The 22,923-nt window shown below is 39.5% G+C and overlaps 1 protein-coding gene and 1 long non-coding RNA gene across 9 annotated transcripts in view; one reads left to right on the forward strand and one right to left on the reverse strand.

Annotated features, from left to right (window-relative positions):
- The window catches only part of LOC310893103, a 37,920-nt gene extending 22,520 nt beyond the window's left edge, over positions 1-15,400 (reverse strand). Inside the window, exons 1-2 of one of the 2 annotated variants that reach the window (XR_014578712.1) lie at positions 940-15,400; positions 695-829 (exon numbers count right to left, since the gene is read on the reverse strand). This is a non-coding gene — a long non-coding RNA (uncharacterized lncRNA). Of the gene's footprint in view, positions 1-694 lie in introns of both variants that reach the window. The other variant, XR_014578713.1, reaches the window with a different exon arrangement.
- Positions 1-22,923, forward strand: part of PDGFD (platelet derived growth factor D) — a 145,479-nt gene that overhangs the window by 34,934 nt on the left and 87,622 nt on the right. The window lies entirely within an intron of this gene.

Genomic DNA, 22,923 nt, shown 5'->3' on the forward strand with positions numbered 1-22,923 from the left:
AAGCAACATTCTTAAAATTTTGTTAAAGTCAGAACTCCCTTATATATGTGAAATATATTTTGCCTTCAGATATTTTTTCTGCAAGCTTCATCATTTAAAACAAAGTGATTAATTAAACAAAAGAACTTTGTCAGTAATTAATGACTTGATCTGTTTATTTCTGATAACTGTCTTCAAGGCTTTAGAACTACAGTGCTCATCCTCTCACCCTGTGTTTTTATTCACAAAATGAAATTAGAAAGCAAGCTGTCTGAAGTTTTTGGTTTGTTTTTTTTTCTCAACTCGTAGTTGGTTTCAGCTTGGAATGAATTATTCAGTGAACCAAAAATATTTAAATAAACTGTCAAGAAAGATACATTATCTCTGTATTTGCAGAAGAGACTAGTGCTGTCAGAATCTTTTTTCGCACTCTTTATTGCAGGTGCTTAACCACTGTCTTCCATTTAACTTGTTACTAATAAACCACTTTAGTTATTTGACTTGTTTTAAAACTTTGACAAGCATGTTCTGTTTCAATTACTCATTATAAGTAAAATGGTATTAATATTTTGTTTTAATAGATACCATTGTTTTCAATGTAATTTAAAGAAAATATATATACAGACGCATACAAGTTCAATAGCCTAATTTGAACAAATAATGTATGACTTCTATTTGGTCTTTTTTTTTTTTTTTTTAATCAATTCTCACCCACCTGCAGGTGGCCAAGAGGCATCCTGGAGAGTTGGGGTCCATCGGATTATAGTTCTTAAACCACAGAGAGATGAAGCTTTTGAAAAGGCTTTGTCGTTTAGGTCTTGTCTTCACTGTACTCTTTCCTAGGAAGAGTCTGAGGGGGGCAATAGATAGAAATGAGGTGTTCTGGGCTGTCTGCCCCATGCATGTCCATGATACCGTCTCCTACTTAATTTGCAATATCCACAAACAACTTCAACCAACCTTTGAGAGTCTTTTAAATGTTTCTGTTTCAGGAATTCTGTTGCATCCCTAGTTCACTTTTTCCTGTAGCACATCAAAACTACTTCTCAGAGTCCTCCTGTGTGTAATCTACAAAGCAATCAGCAGCAAGATGCCCTTTCAAAGTGGTTTTCTATCCTTTCTCCTTCATTCATGAACATGGAAGAGGGAGTTTCTGTCTTGTGTTCTATAGCCTGGATTTCACCAAGTCTTCTGCCATTTCTTCCTCTTTTACTTCCTTTTGTACTGTGTTGCATTCTTTCTTCTGCAATTTGTTGCTGAGGATCCCAGATGCCAGGAATGGATGTGTTGTCACAGTCACCGCAAAACAGCTGAGCTGGGAAAACAATAGTTGAGTAAGTTTGATGGACTGAGCAAGTGTTTAATGAGGATCAAGGGAGCAGAGGAGAGGGGCTATAAGGAGCTCCTAAAGTACTGCATTTCCCCTCTGGCTCTCATCTCATCACTTTGCTTCATTCAAAAGAGCTGAAGCCAGCTGCCTTACAGCATTTGAGCACAGCAAGTTACAGCAGCTGATTCTCATCCCTGACACAGGCTGCGTATGCTCTCCTGTCAGTATAGAAGTGCCATAAACAAGCTCTTGTGGGGCAAGGAGAGCAATTCCCTGGCACAAAACTGGCACGGGCCAAGAATTCAGTAGCTTTGTCATATTGCCACTGCAGATCCCACCATAAAATTGAGTGTGCAAGCTTGCATTCACTGTTGGGCTGATAGAGGAATCCATGAGCTCAGCTGAAGCCACAAGTTGCCCTAAACTGACGCAGACCATTTTTTAGTTTAGCTTCGTTTCACTAGCTGTTTTGGTCCTTGCGGTTGTCTTGAAGTTGTTTAGGGAAGAAGCTGCATGAAAAATGACACACTTACAAGGGAATTTACATTATCCAACTTGGTCCACCTATGCATAAATGCATCCCATTCTAAGATGCACAGAGAATGAACTCCTTTCCAGGGGAGCCTGTCTTTGCTGGTTACAGAAGAAAACTTGAGGTGGCATGTGTAGACAAGGTAACTCTGGTTTAGATCACAATACTTGAATGAACACTACCTAGGGTAATCTAACATCTTTTTTTTCTTTATTTTTTATTTCCTGCTTCTTTGGTGGGGACAATAAAGAAAGTTCTCTGTGTGGCTTTGAACTGGTACCTACCTTAAATTCAAACTGAGAGGAGAGGGCAGGAGTGGTCCATTCCCCTCAGTTAAAATTTTGGGTCAGTGTCGTTACATGACACAAATTATCCAGTGCAGTCTTTCTGACAAGAAAGCTTCAGCAACCAAAAAAGTGGCAGCTTCACCTTCTTTTGCTGGATTTTGTTACTTAAAAATCATGGCTCTTTGCAAGAACTTACATTCCTCTCTATCATTATGTTGATTTTCTTGTGGCTTTTCTTGTTGAGAGACCATACTGATCATCTTTCTGTTTCCAAGCCTACGAGGAATCAGTGGCCAAAACATGTCTCAAATCTGTTCAGCTGCAAAACTTCTGTCTTCCTCCTCTCATTTGCTGTGAAAGCTCTAGCCTTTCCACCTCTGTCAATGTCTGAGACATCATGCCTGTTGCTGAGGTCTGTGCTGGAGCCTGTGCCAGACCCAAACCTCGTTGGGGTCTGGCAGCTTCTCCTCTGACACATGGAGCCAAGCTCTGCCTCCAGACTGAAGCCCAGTGAGACCAAGAATAAGGACACCTCAGCTGAAGGGCAGGGGGTGAATTTCCTTTGGCCTGCAGAAGGCTTATTTTGAATTTTTTTAAGGAGCATACCCCTTGCATGTTTCAGTCCCTGGATGATACTAGATCGCTGCATCGACTGAAGCTACGGAAGTGGCCAGAGTTACAAGCAGCCTGTCAAAAGGAAAAGAGTATCAAGTTGTGGTACTTTGCCAAAATGCGTTAGGCACAGATTTTAAAAAGCCTTCTTGTCTGCTAAGCCCGTATGCAAGATGAAAGTAGGGGTGACCACAAGGTCAGGCACCAGACTGGAGGTTCACTCCAGCTGAGAGGCAGCAATTACAGCCTGACTGTAGGCAGAAGGGACTGCCAGACCATTTGAAAGCTCTATGAACAACCATGGTTTGTTCTCAGAAATATATATGTTATGACTCTTGTTTATTTTTCATTATGTTCATGAAGTGAGAGAGTCTTCACATCTCAGTTATTAGTTGGAACAAACAGAGTGTCTTTAGTTTTTCTTGTTTAAATATGTATAGCTTAATATGTGTATACTCAGATATAAGAAAGAGGTGCAAGGCATTTTCCAGTCCTCTAATAACCTGATCACAGGGCTCTCACAGCCTGAGTTGGCTAAAATAGTTGTCCCTATTAAATAGGCCTCTTCTTTTGCACTTGGGGTCAAGTAAGTGACCTTTATTCATTTGAATAACTCATACTGTAAGTGAGCAGCCTCACTGATATCATATGAATTAAGGTTATTTAGGAACAGAGGAAGCTGCAGGATTATATTAGTATCATTTAGTTCCATTACCTACAACACAATTGGGTCAATCAGTTTGTTGTTCACATTTTGTTTTTTTTCACATATTTTTTCACATTTTGTTTTTTTTCACATATTTTTTCACATTGGGAATTTCACATTGGGAGAAGAAACAGATAGCAGAGAGGAAACACAGTAAAGCTGTTTTGGATAAGCAGGAAATGATGGAACCTGCTCAAGAGGTAAGGGTTGGTTTTGAGGACTATGCACACCTTTTTTACTGGGTGGCTGTTGTACCCACCCTGCTCCATGGCTTTCCTTACACAATTATGGAACTGTTCCTGAGCCATCTCTGATTCTAAGAAGTCCAAGATGCAGATGTTCCCATATGGCTGGTCCATTCCCATGGTGGTCATTTCCAGTGACCACCCTGGGACATCCATCACCCAGCCCTACCTCGCTGTTGTGCTTCAAGGTTCCTTTGTAATAAGTGCTAGATCTCTTTCCTGGTCAGACTGGGATACACCCAGCTCTGGAGATTTTAGTTAAGCATCTAGCCTAGGGAAAACTTCTGTAAACTTCATCCACCATCAATGGAAAGAGCTATGCATCTCTGTAAGACAGTTCTTCAGTCCTTCACGAGGTATCCCTGGTAAGTGGACCACTGGGTGTTTCTGGTGCTCAGGTGACAGTGCAGGAAGCTTCAACTTGATGCTTGATTTCTTATGACTAAAGCAGGGCCATGATTCTTTGTAAAATGGAAAGGATAAAGCTCTGGGTGTGAGATTATGGCTGTATGTGTGTTTTAGAGCAATGATTTAGATGCTTCTTTACACTGTTAGAGAACAAACCACTGTCCTATTTCAGACATAGAAAAACAGATTTCCATTGGGTTTCATCAAGTGCTAAGCAAACATATTAAACATATTCTTTTTTTATTATTATTATTTCCTTTTTTTAACCCTGGTAATTTCCAAGTGGTTTTATTTGTAAAATAGTCACTTAATATGGAAAGGGAGAAATGTTATCATTAAGTTTGGGTTGCTTCAAGTTCAAGATTTTTTGTCCCATTTTTACATAGGAAATACATATAAAGTGCATTGCTATTTTTGTAGTAAAAGTTAGTGTTTCTTTAATGGTTAGCTATGCTCAAGAAGAAATTGCACCTACTGTGCTAAATTGTTATTCTGAAGCAAAATTCCTGTGTACAGTAGTACCTAATTTGTGGAATTTACACATTTAGAAAGCATTATTTACATGGTATTTTATTAAAATAAATATTTCCCATTTAATTGGAAAAAATGCACTAAGTTGCTTTTATCATGAGGAAGAGAGGAGTTACAGACTGAAATTGTATGTTTATCTTCTTTTGAAGGCAAACCTGTATTAGATATAGGGTAGTAAAAATTGACTCTTACTGGAGTCTGAAATTGTGTAACCACATGTAAAAGCGTGCGCTAGATGATATCTGGCTAATATGGGGGATTTTCAAAGGCATCGTGATTGTACAAAAATTCTAAATGTTTGAAATATTTGAAGTATCTGCATTATATTATAGTGGAACTAACTTACATATTATAACTGAGACTCTGCCAATGTCTCCGCTGCAGGAGTGTTCTGTTTTACATTCTCAAACACATGCCAGACTTCAACCACAGTACATTTTTCTTTTATCCTTAACATATAACCATGCTATTCAAATATGTGGATAATTTTAAAAAATGAGCTAGCTTTTGCCATAGCTTTTTACAGTTGAGACAAAGTACCCATCTTAGTCAGCATTTGGGCAGTTGTCTGTAACTAACTAATGTGAGAACTTACTGTTCTTTCGTAGTGTAGATTCAGTAATGATAAGGCTAAAGATGCCAGGCATTCACTGGAAATCAAAATATGGCTCCATATTAATTGCCTATGGGTTCTTTCTCCTTCCTCACCGAAAATGTCAGGAGACTTGCATTCCTGATATGAGGAATGTTAATATAATTTTCATGTTAAACGTATAATTACAGGGCTATCAGGCCTGTACTAGTTCTGTAATAACAGTTTGCTGTAGGTCTTACATAGATGGCAAATGAAGCCTAGAGTAGGTTTGAAGGTAGTAAATAACTAGTATGAATAAGAAGAGTGGAAGAGAAAAGGCTGATCGCCGCTAGGAAAAGAACATGTTAAAATCCTGTTTTCCCTACAACTTCCATTGCAATCCTTACTGGTCTTACACTCTTTCTGCATTTCAGTTCTCCTCTGTATGATGTTAATAACGTCCAGTATTTTTAGACTGTTGGAGGATTTTCTTCTTTCAAGAGTATGCAACAATGCCACGTGAATCAGTAACATCCCTCTTTTGCACAGACCTGAATCTTTTCTTCCAGTAATACTCCCTTGCCTTATTGGAGTTTTGTGTCCATACATGTGTTAAAGATTTTACAGTACTATGGTTGTGTTGGGCACAGGAATGTCATGGATATGTCCTTAAACAGACCTACTGTGACTGAAATTTCAGGCCAGGATGTTCTTATTCAGTTGTTTTTGTGTTATGGAATATCTTCCTGCACAGATAACATTATAAAATGCATTAAATACATAATTTGGTATTGAGCTTTTCAGTGGATTTGGAGATGGTGGGATTTCATCCTCTGAAGAAATTGAGTCCTTCTGGGTTATGCAGCAAGTATCTTGGAGGTGGTAATAACACTGGGTTATGATTCTTGTGGTTTTTCTTACTCTTAATTTATTTAGAAGGGTTTTGCATAGACCAAACTACTCTGATTTTTTTTTTCCTGAATGTCTATAGTCAGTATTAAAAAGGCCCCTCCAATCCATCCACCAACATGTTTTCTTTCTTCTGCAGCAGGATCATAGCATCATAGAAAAGCCCAGGTTGGAAGGAGCCTTAGAGACCATCTGGATGATCTTTGATTTCACTGGTGAGAATATGGGCATTGCTGAGACAAAGGCAGGTTGAGCTAGCATTATCAGACCATTCTCCTCTCCATTACCCAGCCATTTAGAAAAATTCATCATGTATAAATTTTGTAGGTTTGACTTAGTAGCAAACGTCATCCAGCTTAGTTTGTAGAAAGCTTCAGAAGTAATTTCTGACTTGTTCTTGCTTTTTTTTTTTTTTTTCCTGCCAAAATATCTGCTAACACCACCAAAGTCAGTTCTTTATTAGGCCTCTATGGTTTGCTTGATACTAGATCTTCTAAAGAGAAAATCAAGACTTACTTTCCTGTAGTTTTATGTAATGACCTAACTAAAACTATCCTGTCCAGGAACTATATTGAAAAAAAATACTGTTTGGGGTCAAGAGTAAATGCACATTTTAGGTTGAGATAATCTCACTGCATTACCTGTGGTATATTGTTCCTGTTTAATGAAATGCATTGCAACAAGTCCAGACTAGGTTTATGCCATCAAAGTAACTTGACAGATATATTTATCTACAAGCCTTTGGTGTAGACTAAGCAAATTGTAGTAGAAGGTCATGAAATTCAGAAGCTCTAACTCGGGTTTCTGTCTGAAGCTTGAGAGCAGATGACAGTTCAAGCAAGCAGAAGCATTCCAGTGTTGTAGTTTGTCATGTCATTGATCTTAGTTTAGTTGGTAATTGCTTTTAATGCACTGAAGATTTCCTTATTTTCTTCTTCAGTCTCATATAATGTTCAATATTACAGTGTTTATCACCCAGAATTTCACTTACATTCTTGTGGGGCATCATAGTTGAGCATCATATTGAACTAGTATATCATTTCCTTATTGAGGATATTTTTTAGAAGGTGAAGTTGTTATATGAAAGAAGATAATTCAGTTTTCTCTGAACACAATCACAAAATATTTAGCAATTTTAAAAGTGTCTTGAAACCAATAGGTATTATTGCTGTTATTTCAGAAGTAGCTTTTGCAATCTTAAAGGGACAATGCCAGTCTACTTTTCATTAAGGCGATTCTCCTTTACTGTTGTAGCAATATACATTTAAATCCTAAAAGAATGTGGTTTGTATTTGGTTTTATTCTGCAAATCTACTGGGATATATCAGACTGAAAGAATCAAAGAAAGGATCACAGGATCCTTTCACAGGACCCAGTCACAGGTCCATTCTCTGGTTCCTGCTCAGGAAAATAATGCTGCTGTGGTCATGTTTCTGATACAACAGAGATAAGGTTAATAGGGTTCAAAATTTCTCTATAAGAAAAAGGGAAAGCTATTTTGTTGAAGTGTGTGAAACAAGCTGACATGAAAACGTATCCAGGTTTTATTAGACCACCTCAACTTCAAATATACCTACAAAAAGACATGCTAGTTTTACTATGGCAAGTGGGTGCTTCTGGCCTCTGATTTGTGTACTACATGACACATCTGAGGGAGTTACAAGCTCTTGAAATGTGAATGGTTTGGTCTTTGTTATGTGTGTATGTATTGAGGGGTGGAGGTAATGCAATTGCAGGTTGACCTTTGGATATAGCAGCCATAGTAATTGCTGCTATAATAATCACCCTCCTTTCAATTCCCTGAGAGAATGGAAATTACAGTTCTACAGATTGTTTCTAATTTTATGCATGAGCTTTTTTTGAGCCATCTATCACTGAGGTGCATGTTGTCCCTTTAATGTGGCTATTAAACAGCCCGTGGCATGCACACTGTATTTGCTTGTGTATAGTGCTGGCGTATAGTGCTGACTGACCAGATGAAGCCATTGTCACATGTGCATCCTTCCATCTTCCAAGAGTTGCTCTTCACCTCTGACCATGACGAATGTTGGTGGTGAACACTGCTGCTTTTTCCAGTGGGGATGAATGGTGGCCCTGCCCCAGGCACTGGCCAGATACAGAGTGGAGCTGCCCTCTGTAAGGACTGATCCCTGCCACCTTCTTATAGCCACTGTGGTGACCTGAAATGAATTAGCTCTTGCTGACAGTATGTTATTCTGGGTTGCTCAAAGGCAGGACTGTACGTATCTTCATGGGCATTGGTGTCATTCAGAACAATTTCTGACCTGTTGCATTTTTGGTTTGTTTGTGTTGGGTTTGATTTTATGTTTGGAGTAAAAAGAGAACTGGTGCTGGTTGCTTATGGTCACAAGAGAAGGCAGTGTCCCTCTTAGAAAGTTATTCAAGAGATATCTTACTGTGTAATTAAGCTTAGTGTTTTTGGACCTTGCCTTAGTCAATAAACTTGTCTCCTCCTGAGGTGTATAACCTCATTGAGCCAAACCTGGAGCTCTTTGCAAATTTCTTATTCAAGCAATAGTTCCATGGCCTTTCTGTGAACATTTTGCCTGAGAGAAATTGTGTTAAAAGACTGTAATGACTCCAGGAAGGAAGAAAGTGACAGTAGGCAGACATACAGATTCACAAAGCTCAGGAAAGCAAAAGGGCTTAGAGCTGTGCTGCGGCTGTGACTAAGCTGTATGGAAATGTGAAGACAGAATCGTTAATGTGGTGGAGCCAGGGAATGGAAAGCTGTGAGCAGATTTTTAGAGGGTCAGAGACGAGGTCAGAGAGTCAGTCGTGAGAGAAGACTTCCAGCAGAAGTTAGTGCTGGAATAGAAAAAGGTAATAAATATTTTGTAAGATTGAAAAGATTGAAAACAATGGGAGTGATGCTACCTCATGCTCAGTTATCCTGTGCCTCACCTTAGAAGCTTCAACTTGAATGATTATGGGCACTGTATTATCTTTGTGCTCCTAGAATTGATCCCAATGGATCTGGGAAATAGCATGCTAGGAGGTTATAATGGAGAAAGGTTGCATTGCTTCTTGTGCATGTTGCCAGTTTAAATACAAACGCAAGCAGTTAATCAATTTTCACAGATTGTTGTTTTAAATTTCAGGTTATTCTTCTCATGTCGTTTGGCTTTCTCTATATCCACTGTAGGACTCTTAAGTTCAAAAGTGTAGAGTTGACCTTTGTTTCCCTGGCATGAAGTGACTGTGTTTGCAACAAAGATATTGGTATTGCTAAGAGGAATCCTCGGGAACAGCTCTTGCTGCATCAAAAAAAAAAAAAAAAAAAAAGGAATATACAAAGAGATGGTGTATAGTGGTCAGAAAACCTGAGTGAAAAAACCTGAGTGAAATTTGGCTGCAGTGACATTTCTGGTAAAACTTGATGGATTACCACAAATCCAAGGCTGAGGCTTTGGATTTTGTTTCCATCACTGCCAATGAACATGCTGTTCCCCACATGTAAAGTCAATATCATGACACTTTCCCATCATTGTACAGTACTGCAGGGGTCAGTGGAAGGAAGATCCAAACTAAATCTGTGTACTTAGTTTATTAAGTATTGTTTTATTAAGTATTGTTTTATTGCTGGCTTATCATAAGATAGAAAGTGTGGGGAGGTTTCCCAGCTGTTTTCAGACACCTCCTGAGTGGACTCTCCCCTTTCTGACAGCTGAGGCTACATCACCCTTTCCGTCATACCGTTTGTCCCATGAAACAAGACAGATAGCCACAAAGTGCTCAACTTCTTTAGTGTGTGGCATTAATTCACCATCTGTCTGGCATCTTGCAGCTGCTAGAGATGTGTAATTTCCCTGCAGGGTAGAATATACTCACTGCAGCTGTGGATCCTAGGGGATTAGTGATGCTAATATGGGGCCACTAGCTGGAAAGGATATTCACATCTCAGGCAGGCCTTTTGGTTTGTTATCAGAAATGCACATTCTTTGAAGTGACTTTTCTGATATAGGTTGTCTTCATTTATATTGTTCTAAGTTACAGTCCCTTAAAGTTTTTCAAGCAGCTCTTTATCATTGTGGAAATACATCTCCAATTGAGAAGAGCAGATGGGCAACTCACTTCAGACTCGGTAGGGAATTAGGTTTGTGAGCCTGTCTTATAAGCAAGTTGGATTTAGGGTCTGGAGTTTGCCCTTGGTTTTGAAACAATATTATACATTTTTTCCTGCCTAGGAGCAGAAAAGCTAACACAGTAGTTTCTATATGTGTGCAGTTATGGTACAGTGAGTATATCAAATCTGTGCATCAGATACATTTCTCTCTAACTGGGAGTGTCCAACATGTTCTCTCTTGCGTCAGCCAAGTCACAAACCATTTTTTAATAGAGATCCTGACACTGTCTCTCCTGTCTCATGTTGCATATATTTATGCACATAGACATATTTGCATATATCTGTGAAAAACTGCATCACAATTTTGTGTAGAGAAGCAACACAATAAAATAAAATTAGCCTGTAAAAATTAACCTGAGAAGACAGGAGGCTGCCTGTAAAAGTACTAATAGTCTATCTGTAGACAATAAGCTAACACCTCTTCGTCCAGTTTATAGGATTCTTCCTGTTTATAGGATTCACTTAAAGTGATGCTTAAACAATATCATGTGTCGAAGTACTTGAGGAAGGAACGTGAAGGTTTGGGAGAGGTTTGCCAGATTGGTAGCTCCGTCCGTGCAGTCTCACTGAATGAATGATGGCACTGCAGGGTGGCTGCAGATGTGCAGGTGTCAGAGCATCAGTGCATTGTGCCTGGGCAGAGGGGCAGAGTGCTCATAACCAGAAGGGGAAGGTGGGGAATGTGGTAGTGTAGGACTGCGACATTAGGAACAGGAGGAGTTTGCAGATATGCACTTGTGCAGAGTGATTTTAGCAGCTCGATTCATTCTGCTGTATTCCTGAGAGGGATCCCCCCATCCCTCCACCTTAAAGACCACCCACTAGTCTAACAGCACCTGCCTACCTTCACCCTCCCTACACAAGCAGCTGCCTTCCCCACCACCCCAGGGCAGCAGCAGCTTGCTCCCACCTTTTCTCTACTTAGGTAGACATCTCTCCCCCAGCAGCTGCAGCTCACCCCCTCCTTCTTCTTTGTCCCTCCCCCCCCCCCCAGGAGCAGCAACCTCCTCCCATCTGCTCCTTGGAGCCAGCCAGCATGGCCCCCAGGCCTGCGAGCCGGCACTGGAGGAGGCATTTGGCTGCTCAGACAGCCATTCTTTGTGCTGCCCAGGAAAAAAGCAGCTGGCTGAATGGAGGCACTGGAGTTGACTTGCTGGCTGCCAATTGGGCCATGCTGTTTAGCACATTCCAGCTATGAATAGTGTAAAATGATATACCAGCAGTACAGATGTGGTTTGCTCACTGGCACTTTGCTTTCCAACATTCCTGGTACATGCCGCATGCACATTGCTCTTTTATTCTTTTTCTTTGATTAAAAAATGCTGCACAAGGGATAGCTGCTTTTTTGTTGTGTACAGACATCATCAATCCTCCACACTGGCCAAAGAACAGAGGTTATGGTACAACTTCTATGCAGTTTGAAATGCACAGTAAGGCATGACTGTAAAGGCATCCACTACTCTACTGACTGTGCTTATGTGCAAGCACATATGTATTTTTTGCTGTGCTCCTGAAATACCATGTACTTTCACACTGTAGGAAGCAAAGTATCAGGATACTAGGAAAAAGAGACTCATGGAGTCACAGACTCACTGAACATCTGAGTTAGGAAGACACCTCTGTAGATCATTTTGTCCACCCCCCCTGCTCAAATCATGGCCATCTACAGCTGGTTACTGAAGGACATGCCTAATCAGATTTTGAATATCCCTAAGAATGGAGACCCCACAACTTCTGGGGGAAACTTTTCCCAGTTTTTGACCATCCTTAAGGGTAATAAATAAATAATTATTTAAATGAATTCCCGTGTATCTCAGCTTTTGCCCACTGGGCAAAAGTATTGGTTGTGAATATAATCCTTCAGGCATAAACTGTTAAATCTGGGATTGGGATAAAGTCTGGTCCAATCTAGATTCCTCAGAGTTTGGATGGCAAAAGGGACTCCATTTGGAACCTCATGACTCAACATGAGGGTCTCTCTGATGCTTTTAGTCTGACCCTGTCCTCTATGCAGTAAATAATCAAGTGTCTTTGCCATCACAAATCTGGTCAATGTCACAGTTACCATTAGAGCTTTGTTAAATCACTGTCTCATTCACACTTAAGCCCTGTTAAATCACTATTTTCATCTATAAATATATTGCTGCTTCTCTCTTACGAGTGAAGTGCATAATTTCTTTTGCAACATCAGTTCTTCCTTGTTTATGAATATCAGGTCTAGCAAAGCTGTAACAGGTCCAGCAGAGCTGTACACAATTTAAAAACTCTCAATAGCAGGAGTTTTAAAGCTTACCTGTGAAATAAGTTGAACTTTCTTGAGCTATTGGTAGATTTGATTTATTGCATTCACTTTTTTGTGTCTTGAATGAAAGTTCACATTACCATTCCCTGCAAATCATGGTCCAGGAGATTTATACAGTGATGTGCTCTGCTGTTGTAGATGGCACTGCATGAACACTCTTCTGATCCACTAAGTGTTATCATATAATTCTATGCTGTGGCTATATTCATATAATTCTGTGCTGTGGCACCTGCAATAGCACAATATAGTTACTCCTTGCCAAAATTATCAACATTGTGTGGAAACAGTGGGACTTTGAATGCATTGTATGGAAGCACCATTCTTTCTGAAAAGAGTTTTTAAAGATATGCCAAAATTAAGGATGTTGTGGAAATCATATTTTAATACCCTCATGTTGCAGGGAGGTTAGGTTGAGTCAGTTGACATTTGCATGTGTCTGCCACATTGATCTCATTCTGACCTGTTAGCTGTACAAGTATGGGCATATGTCTTCCTGAAATCTCGCTTTGGGAAGAGACATCAGTACAGAAATGTCTGGAATTTCACATCTGATGTTGCTTTTACCAGGTTTAGTTGCATTTTCTTTCCTAGAACTGTGTTCTTTCCCAAGGACAAGTCAGTGTTTGGCTCTTAGCTCTTACACAAAATGCCAGTGGTGATATAATCAGTTCCTTACTGTCAGTGTGTCAATTCTCAGTTGGCTAGCGCAGCAATAGATTAAAAACTTAAGTGGGTGGAAAAACAGCTTTAATTAATTAAGATGGTTCATAATTATTTCTAATGTTACTGTTCTCTGGGGACATAGATAGTCACCCATGAATATGCTGCATTAGTTAAAAAAAAAAAAAAAAAGTAGTTTCTCCAAAAGGGAAATATATTTTTTTATGAAAAGTTAACCAGTAACAGCCTATTTAGATTTTTCCGTTTATTTCTTTCATTACAAGTGGGAGTTGTTAGCAAGGTTCATAAATGATGGGTTACACTAAATGACATAATCCTGCTCTTTTCTGCATCTGCTTCAACCCATGGACATCTGTTGAGTGCCCTTGCTGTAGCTGGGGACAATATTTGCCCCAGGATATGTACAGGTAAGTAATTTTTTTTAATTGATAAGTAGCTGTGTGGGCTTTAGTGTACAACACTAAACATTTATGTTATTCAATATCATCCCTTTCCCCAAGAGCATTTTTATGACTATCCAAGCTTTTGATGACAATCTTTTTACATGATCGAATTCACTTTCTGTCTCTAGAGGCTACAAATACTAAAAAATCTGATATCTCTTAGAAAATTAAGCTTCAGCATTCATTTTTAGTATCTCTTTCTAGATCTCTGACACTCCCTCTGGTGAGTACTTGCCAGGAATGCTTTTTGTGGGTATTTATAGCACTATTTCTTTTGTAAACTAAATCTTTTTTGATAGACTTTGACTTTTGGTCTCGTTTTTATTCCATATCTCTTTGTGGGTAGTATAAGACCTCTGACATGCAGTAATCCACTGGAATGAGAGAAGGCTCAGTTTACTGTAGATTCATACAAATTTGAAGGCTTTATGCAAGTTTGGAATATAATTCAAAGTCCTTTTTTGTGTGTCGTTATTGTTCAGTTCTTCCAGATCTTTTTAAATGTATTCTGGTGACTCTTGGCTTCAGAATATATTGATCATATATATCTATCCTGACTAAGCAAAAAATATGGGTGAAAATGAAGATTAAGTGCATGAAATATTGACAAAGTGTCAGAGGGGATGTTTCTTTAAGGTTTGTATATACATCATAAATCTCAAAACAGGAGGTAAAAGAACTGACTGACTGCTCATCTATCTATATATAACCCCTTGCATCAAGATCTCTGATCCAGAACATTGGGTTGCTTGGTGTAAGTCAACCAAGGCTGACCACTAAGAGAGTTCAAAGTTGGTTTTGTAAGTTGTGTTGTCCTTTTGTTGATCTTACTTATGTTGTGTATGTCATGCCTGATGTATTGCAAATGTGGGCAATTTCCCAGCACTAATTACTTTGAAATGACCTTGTGTCCTTATCTTGAAGAAAAAAGGAGGATGGTTAGATGCAGCTCATGCGTCATGCCTAAGGACCACTGTCCATCCATCCTACTGACCAGGACTATATCCACCTCTCACCCAAAAGTAATTGTATGGTTTTCTTTCTTTCTTACAAGAAAATTTCAGCAAACATGTAAGAGTCCGTTGCACAACTGCAAATTTAGCTTCTTTCAGTGTCCTAAGCTTTAGTCAAAGTAGTGACTTCCCAAAGTTCATAGTGTTTGTCCTCACAGTTATATGCAACTTTAAGCTCTGGGAAGTTTCTACAGCTGAAAGCCTCCTCCCATTCATTCTGTTTTTTTTTAATTTATTTATGGTTTTTATTGTTTGTTTTGCCCTTGACCTCAACATGAAGATATCTAGGCCAAAAAAGATTGTTCTATACGGTAACTTGGTAAATAACACTACTCAATAACCTTAATAACCTAAGAGCTGAAGGAAGTGAGGTGGTTTTTTCCTTTGTTCGGTTGATTCATGTTGTTTTTCAAGCCTCTTTCTCTATTTCATTATCCTCCCTTCTTCATTTCTGAACTTGTGATAGTTAAAATAAATATGCAAAGAAGCCCTCATTGCAAATGCTGCTGACATTGCAGCTCTCCTAGAAATACCTGTAGTACCTTTCAAGCAGCTGCGATATTCAGCACGCTGTGCTGTGCAGTGTGTTATGATAGCTACCCTGCTATCAATACCGAGATAGCTAATTTAAAGATAGCTCAAATATGTTCCCTTGAGCTCTAGCAACTAGAGTGTTGACTGTGAATAAGTACTCTGATTACACGGTGTCCTGGTTCCAGTTAGGACAGAGTTAAGTAGCTCATAGTAGCTGGTAGGGTGCTATGTTTTGGATTAGGATGAGAAGAGCGCTGATAACATGCTGATGTTTTAATTGTTGCAGAGCAGTGTTTACACCAGGCCAAGGACTTTTCGGCTTCTTGCTCTGTCCTGCCAGCGAGCAGGCTGGGGGTGCAGCAGGAGCTGGGAGGGGACAGACCCAGGACAGCTGACCCAAACTGGCCAAAGGGGTATTCCATACCATCTGACGTCATGCTAAACAATATATAGGGGTGGCTGGCCGGGGTGGGGGGGCCGGCTGCTCGGGAATAGGCTGGGCATCGGTCAGCGGGTGGTGAGCAATTGCATTGTGCATCACTTGTTTTCTTACACATTATTATTGTTAATACTATTACCATTATCACTATTATTATTATTATTGTTATTATTATTTTCCTGTCTTAATAAACCGTCTTTATCTCAACTCACAGGCTTCACTTTCCCGTTTCTCTCCCCCCATCCCAGAGAGGGAGGGGGGAGGGTGAGCGAACGGCTGTGTGGTGTTTAGCTGCCAGCCGGGTTAAACCACAACACACGGTGAATAAGTATTCTATATAATATATGGGATATACCCAACAAGATAATGGAAAAATAGAAAAGGAAGACTGGTTTTCTCCGTTTGTAGGTATTCAGTTTGACTACAGGAAATGAAAAAGGTGAGGAAAATTATGGGAGGGGAGAGGCAGGACATCATCATGATAAGGATCACAGTGTTTGTTTCTTCTTGTGATAAAGTAGCATTAAAATTCTGAGCAGCACGGCAGTGTGCTCACGGTTGATGCATTCCACGAGCAAGCAAATGCAATTCAACAGTGCGTACATTTGTTAGCAGATCTTGCAGTTGGGAAGGAAGGGGAGAGTCCACATTAAAGCTGCTAGCATTTGAACACTGACTTCAGATGCCAGAATAGCATATTGTCTTGCAATTATTTCTTTTAGAGTTGATCCAGTGAACTTTCCTCCACTTTTGCAGTCCCACATCTGCTTTGTTAGACAGCTGTAACTGGTTTAGAGTCATTGTCATAAAAAAGAAACCTTTTTTCTTTCAAAGCAATCCGTAGCTTGGCAGGGAATAAAATGGCCACTTCAGCACTAGTGACAGAAAAATCTGCCTTTAATTGACAGAAATAGCTTTCTCTAGACTCTTGTTTAGTCACAATATCTGGGAATATGTATGCGCTGAAATACCCTGGGGGTTAGCATGTAGCATACAAATACAGTTTACTTTTATACTTGCTGTGTACTTGCTGTATACTTTTTTTTTTTTCCTTGCTGTGTTTCTCTCTGCATTCTCCTTTCTCTTCTGCTGTAACACTTCATTCAGGTTCATGCATTGCTGTGCTGCAGTGCTGTGTTGCAATCTCTCTCTCTCTCCTTTATCTTTTGCAATAAAGCACCTACTTTTTTTGTTTATTTGCTTATTTTTTTGCATTTATTTTTTTATTTTTTTTAGTTTCTCTGCTGGTAATTTTTCCAGGAACCTTGTCTCCTATTATGAACCAAAGAAATTTCAGAGGCTCAGATCTGACCTGAAAAACTTCATGTCTACTGAAATAACTTTGGGGAGAAAAACATAATTTGATTAGCTAGAACATGAAAACACAGCACAAACTCTGTATGCTCTCTTCTTACTCACAAAGCAATGCAGAAAACAGGCAAAACACATTTCAGCATTTTTTTTTTGTCATGCATAGTGAAATATTTTCCAAATCTCTAGGTGATTCTGCAGACTCAGCCTTTAGTAAGGGACAGTGTGGAGTTGCCTCTGGGCAGTGAGGATTGTAGGTTATTGCATCTTCCTCTGCAACCATTCTGTCTCCTGTTTTCTGCAAGTTCACATCAAACCATTGAGCAGAGAATTTACAAGCCATAAAACTGCATTATTCAGTTATGAAGTAACAGCCTCATCACCATGACTTCAGCAAGTGTTCATAAAAGCCAGAGTCAGATTTATAAGGAGAGGAATTGCCAGCTATGTCTAACATGTGGCTTGTAGTGACATACTTGCCAGTTTACATTAACCAACAAAGTGAAGTTCTGGTTAGGTATATTGCAAATGACCTTTCTTTACAAAGAGTAGATGGGTTAAAAACAGTCAAGCATTTCAAGTGGAGCACTTGGCTTATGGAGAAAGTATTGTCTGCTTGGATGTGGTTTTCATCATTGCAAGTGAACTTTCAGATTCTTTGTTGTTTTCCCAAAAGCCATTGTGATGTAGAAAGCTGTTATTCTTTCATGTCACAGCAAAACTGAGTTTGGTCACTATCCCATGGGTATTTTATCATTAAAAATAAACAAATTTTCCTGCAATAAAATTGCATGTTTCTTGAGTCAGGTGATTATAAATATTGGACTCAACTTTTAGTCAGGGTTTCTAAGGAGAAGCAATAACTTTTATTAGAGCAACTAATGTTCTTGAAAAAAAAAAAAAAAAACCTTTGGGGCATATTAACCTTTCTTCACGTGAAAAAGGCAAGTCAGTTCAAAAAAAAAAAATCATGTGGGAAATTAGGCCATCTCAGAGAATTGGTTACTGTTTATGAGTGGGACTATTGCTAAGAGAATATGCTGAGGAGGGGCTGAGCACATAGAGTGGAGTGCAGTTACCAGGATGCCTGTGCTGGCAAAGCCAGTTTTCATTTTCCCACCCTTGCTGTTCATTTCTGCTCCTCTTCATCACCCTGCAGTTTTTCCCATGCAACTGGTGGCACAGTGCTGGGAGGAGAACCAATGACATGACCGAGTTTGGGGGAAAAAGAAAAAAAGGAATTCCAAAAAGGAGGGGCCTTAGGCACTATTTCAGCTGTAGCTTGAGATACTGATTTGTAAATCTCATCAAACATGTTCTCCTCTTTGGATACTGCTTCAGTTCAACACCTGAGTGGTATGTTCGCACTCAGGGTAAAATGGAAAACAAAGGATTAACATTGGTCGGCCTAGGGAAGGGCTTGTGGCACTTTGCTTTGCTTTTCTCTTAATTGCTCTTCTTAGTTTTTGGAACACAGAATCCATGTTTTCCTTTTTCCGTTCCTTCAGGAGCTCACCAGTTCTACATGACCTTTCAAAACTTATTGCCAGTGGCTCAGAAAGTTCATTTATTCCCTTCACAGTTGAGGCTGCATTTCATAGCATGTATTAGTGGCCTGCAAAATATTAACGAAGAAACTAAACCATTCTTTTCCTTACAGGAATATGAAAAAGGGTGAAAGTCACTGATATTCCATATATCATACACATACATAGCTGGAGAGTAATCACTCTGATTATTCTGAATATTTTAAGAATTGCTGTGAGGCAAAAAATGGTTAGTGGAGTCTGGAGCCTGTTATTATGAATGAACTGTAACAAAGATGTTGCGAGGTCCTTCACATTATTTCAGAATAGCTGTTGCCTATTAACCATTCAAGGACCCTCTAGTATTGCAGAAGCTTTTCAAAGGCATTTAAAGATCATTAAAGGATTAATCATTTAAAGATCATTTAGAAGGCATTTAAAGTCATCTGTGTGACCCTGGAGGTCTTGTGAGGCCCATGACTGCCAATGTGGACACTTCAGTGTTCTACAGGTTAGTCCTGTATTGTTTCAATAGTCACAAAAATACCGTGCCTGTAATGTAAAATGCTGACACTCCATGTTAATATTAGTGTAATTCCAGTCATTGCATCTGGTTACATAAAATCCTGTAGCTCACAGAACAGTAGGACGTTGTCTCGTTTTTTGCTCAAGTGGTGATCTGGTGACATGAGCCAGCAGCAGTTTAAACAGACAACATATCTATTTCTGTTTGCTGTGATTGCCCATCTTTTCCTTCTCTGCTACTTGCAATTATTCGTCACAAAATTAAGAAAACATAAATACATCTGTTTTCATTTTCTAAGAATGTTGCTCAAAGTCTGATTCCAGACCATTGTGAAAATCATATAATCTGGAGCATAAAATTATACCCAACAAGGTTACAAATGAGAATATTTCCAAGAAAAACACTCAATACCTAATGAACTTAGCAAAGTTAATATTTTCTGACATTAGTATTTGGCTGAAGGTCACAGTGAAACGATTCTGGTTTGAGAGATGCTTTCTGTTTTGTTCTTCAATGCCTGGTGTGGTGCAGGCATGTTGATGCTGCCAGCACATTTGTGTGCTTCTAAGAATTTATTTCCATAGAGCGTTGCAGTGTGGAAGTGATGCTGAATTATGTTTCAAAGTAGAGATGTGGAACATAAAAAGGGGAATGGAAGTAATTCTTCATAAAGCAGCATCAGAAGCGTAAGCCTTATGACAGGGCAGTGCTCAGTACTTCTCGGAAGCGTTTGGAAGCGGTCTGAGTATTTGTTTTGCACTTCTCTTCATGAATGCAGGCAAAACCGAGTACAAACAGGCTCTTCTCCTAACTACTTCTAGCCTTCCTTTCCACAAATGTCTTTTGAATAGTGATCTCATAAAGATGCTTAAACAGATAAAAATAATGATATAAAAAAGAAAAAACTGGGTGAAAACATTTTAAGGCAGAAGTCAGTGACCTGCATAAAAAAAAATCATGTTGAATCAGAAATATTCTTACCAGTTTTTGTTTAAGAAAGGATGACAAAATTGTTTGTAACCCTATTATTTTTTGGTATTATCATTTGGTGGTTGCAAATTAGTAGTCTGTGTTTATGATTGTTAGTCATCGATTAGGATTCATTAGGATTGTACCCTTCCGTAGATATCATAGCACTCTGGCGAAGGGTAGAATAAATACATAAGGAGGTCATTGATGCAGAGCGGGCCTGTGGCAGGTGCACAGTCTGCATTTGCTATGGTGGAAGCAAAAGGTTTTTGCATTTTGTACAAATTGCTAAATGCAGATGGGCATGGGCCCTGCTATTTTGAGTACAATGAAGGATAATGATACACGTTATTAAAAATTGAAAGTGTTAAATGCTGACAGACTTTCACGTCTGCTGGAGCAGACTGTTGCGGGCTTGAGTGCATCCTGTCCTTTGAGGTGCTTGTGAGCTTACTGCAGGGAAAGATGCAGGGACCACCAGCAGACCTCTGTAACCCTCTTCCCAAGATAATCAGCACAGTCATTGGAACTGTGCTCTATCATTGGAATCATTGGAACTGGGAGCTCTAATTCTTGTTTCCCCCATCCAAAATTCCAGTTTGAATGCATATTTCATTAAATTCAAGCAATTGGTTATTTCATTATTTATTTTTTTTTTCAAAAGCTTGCTGCATTTATTTTTGTTAGCCTCTCAAAGCATTTATCAAATCCAAAAGATAGTATAAGTTTTTTTATTGATTTTATCATAGCTTCCATTTCAAATAAGACAATTCTTACTTACTTCTTTCTGTTAAAATTGCTTGGAAGTCAGTTTTATGCTGGCATATCAGAAAATGAGACCAGTTATACTTCAGAACAACACTTCAAAGATTTTATTGATTTTTTTTTTTTTTCCAGAGGAATGTTTCATCAAGGGCTTGCAGTGAAGTTCTTTCTTCAACACTTGTGGTGATATATAGTGCTTTAAAAAGGCAAAACGTTGTCTTCTTAAATGATTGACCTTCTAAGGAAAAGGCATCAGTGACTGAAGAGTTTTGAATATATAGAATAAGTTGAAACTTAAGTAGATCAGTTAGTAATGCAGATTTTTCCTCTTATAGTATACAGATCTATATACTTGCAAGAAGCAAAATGTGCAGGTAGTTTTCAGTTAAAGATATCTTCTTTGAAACTATTGTGTGGTCACCTTGTCTTTGTGTGTGCATTTGTGTGCATGTGTGTGAATGCGTGCACATTTTAATCAAAGAAATCTGAATGTCATAATGTGGTGAGCATTTCATTTTGGTCTTTTTTAAAAGAGCTTATAAAGGAATATATTTTTAGATATTCTTTTTTTCAGGTGTAATGTGTATTTTTACACAAGATTAAACTCAAGAATACATGGAAAGTCTTATGTGTTTATGGGCAGAGAGCAGGGTGAGAGGGAGCAAGGACATTTGAGGGGTAAGCACGGTGTTGGATGAGATAAGGGTTTTATTGCTAGTCTTTCAGGATCTGGCTGTATTACGAGAGACACAGTGGCATGGCACAGTTATGCATATTCCCAGAGGAATGCTGATAAACCTCGTAACATGCCAACGTAGAGGGGGTACATGGTAGAAGTGGTTCAGCGAAGCTATCTCAGAAACATTTATAGTGCTTTTAAATAACTTTGTAGGATTATTAATCATATCCATATGCCTCTAAAGCTAGACTCAATTCTTCACTGTGTCCTGGAGCTTATCTTTGTAATTCTGTGTATGGATTGAGAAATCCTGTGCTGACCACTGTGCTCCTGGGGACTAGCAGGAGGCAGCCACCTCCCAGCACACCCCAGCCCCTGCAAGGGTGCTGTCCTCTTCCAGGGCCCGCTGGCACTACAAGAACCCTGTGGTGGGACAGGTCTCGGGAGGAAGGGTTGCCTCAGCTCTGCTCCTCTCAGTCCCGTTGAGTGTAACATCTCCTATGAAGACTTCATTAATTTCCTTCTCTCTCTCTCTTTCTCTCATTTATGACTGCTACACTTTGACAGCTTGGGATGAGTTTTTGGGAGTTAGATATCTGCTGTAGGCCATATTGTTTTAATTATTTTTTTTGGAGAAACAGTGAGGAAAATTTGGGGTATTTCTGAGAATAAAACTCTTGAAGAATATGTTTTTGTTTTTGTTTTTGTTTTGATCATGATAACTGTGGTGACTTTGCTTGACTGGATATAACTCCTCCATACTTTGCTGGAGACCTGAAATTTGTCAGGGGATGGTTGGTCGTGGGGATGTGAGGCTTTACACTTGTCTGAGTGAAAAGCTGTGTGTTTGTAGCAGTGCAGATCATGTCCTAGTTAAGGCTGAAGAGGGTTTTCTCTGTGGTTGCACCAGACCAGGTGTGTTCCCCAGACCAGACCAGGGAGCCTCAGACAGCATGTAGTTCCCTTGACACCCCTGCAGACTTAGTGGAGTAGGGGATCACTGATCGGCGTAAGGGAGGCACCATGGCCACCAGTGTGCACCAGCAGGATGGTGCTGCTCCGGAGAGGGCCCTGCCCTCTGCTCCTCTATCGAAAAGCGGTGGGTGATGTGCAGTCATGTGCTGGGTATCTCATCTCCAGCAAGATGCAGGGGCTGAGACATGCAACCAGCCATTGCTGGCCACTGCAGTGTTTAGGCTTTAAGTTTCACTCCTCACAAATTCCTGACTCCTGAACTGTACTACTGGAGCAGAAATGTGGTCTTCAAAACTCAGAATACCCAAACTGGCTGCGTGAAGTTGGAAATCAAACTCCTGCCATTAAACCCAGCAGCAGTGGTCACTCACGGCGGGTTTCCTCTTTTCGCGTGTGCCCAGTTTGAGTCTGCCTCTGATCTGTGTAAGTACTTGCTGAATTTATCTGCAGCTGCTAGCTGTGCGTTGAGTGTAGAAAATACTGCTACTACAGAAACAAAA

Source organism: Anser anser, assembly GCF_964211835.1.
Source record: "Anser anser genome assembly, chromosome: 1".
Classification (NCBI taxonomy): Eukaryota; Metazoa; Chordata; class Aves; order Anseriformes; family Anatidae; genus Anser; species Anser anser.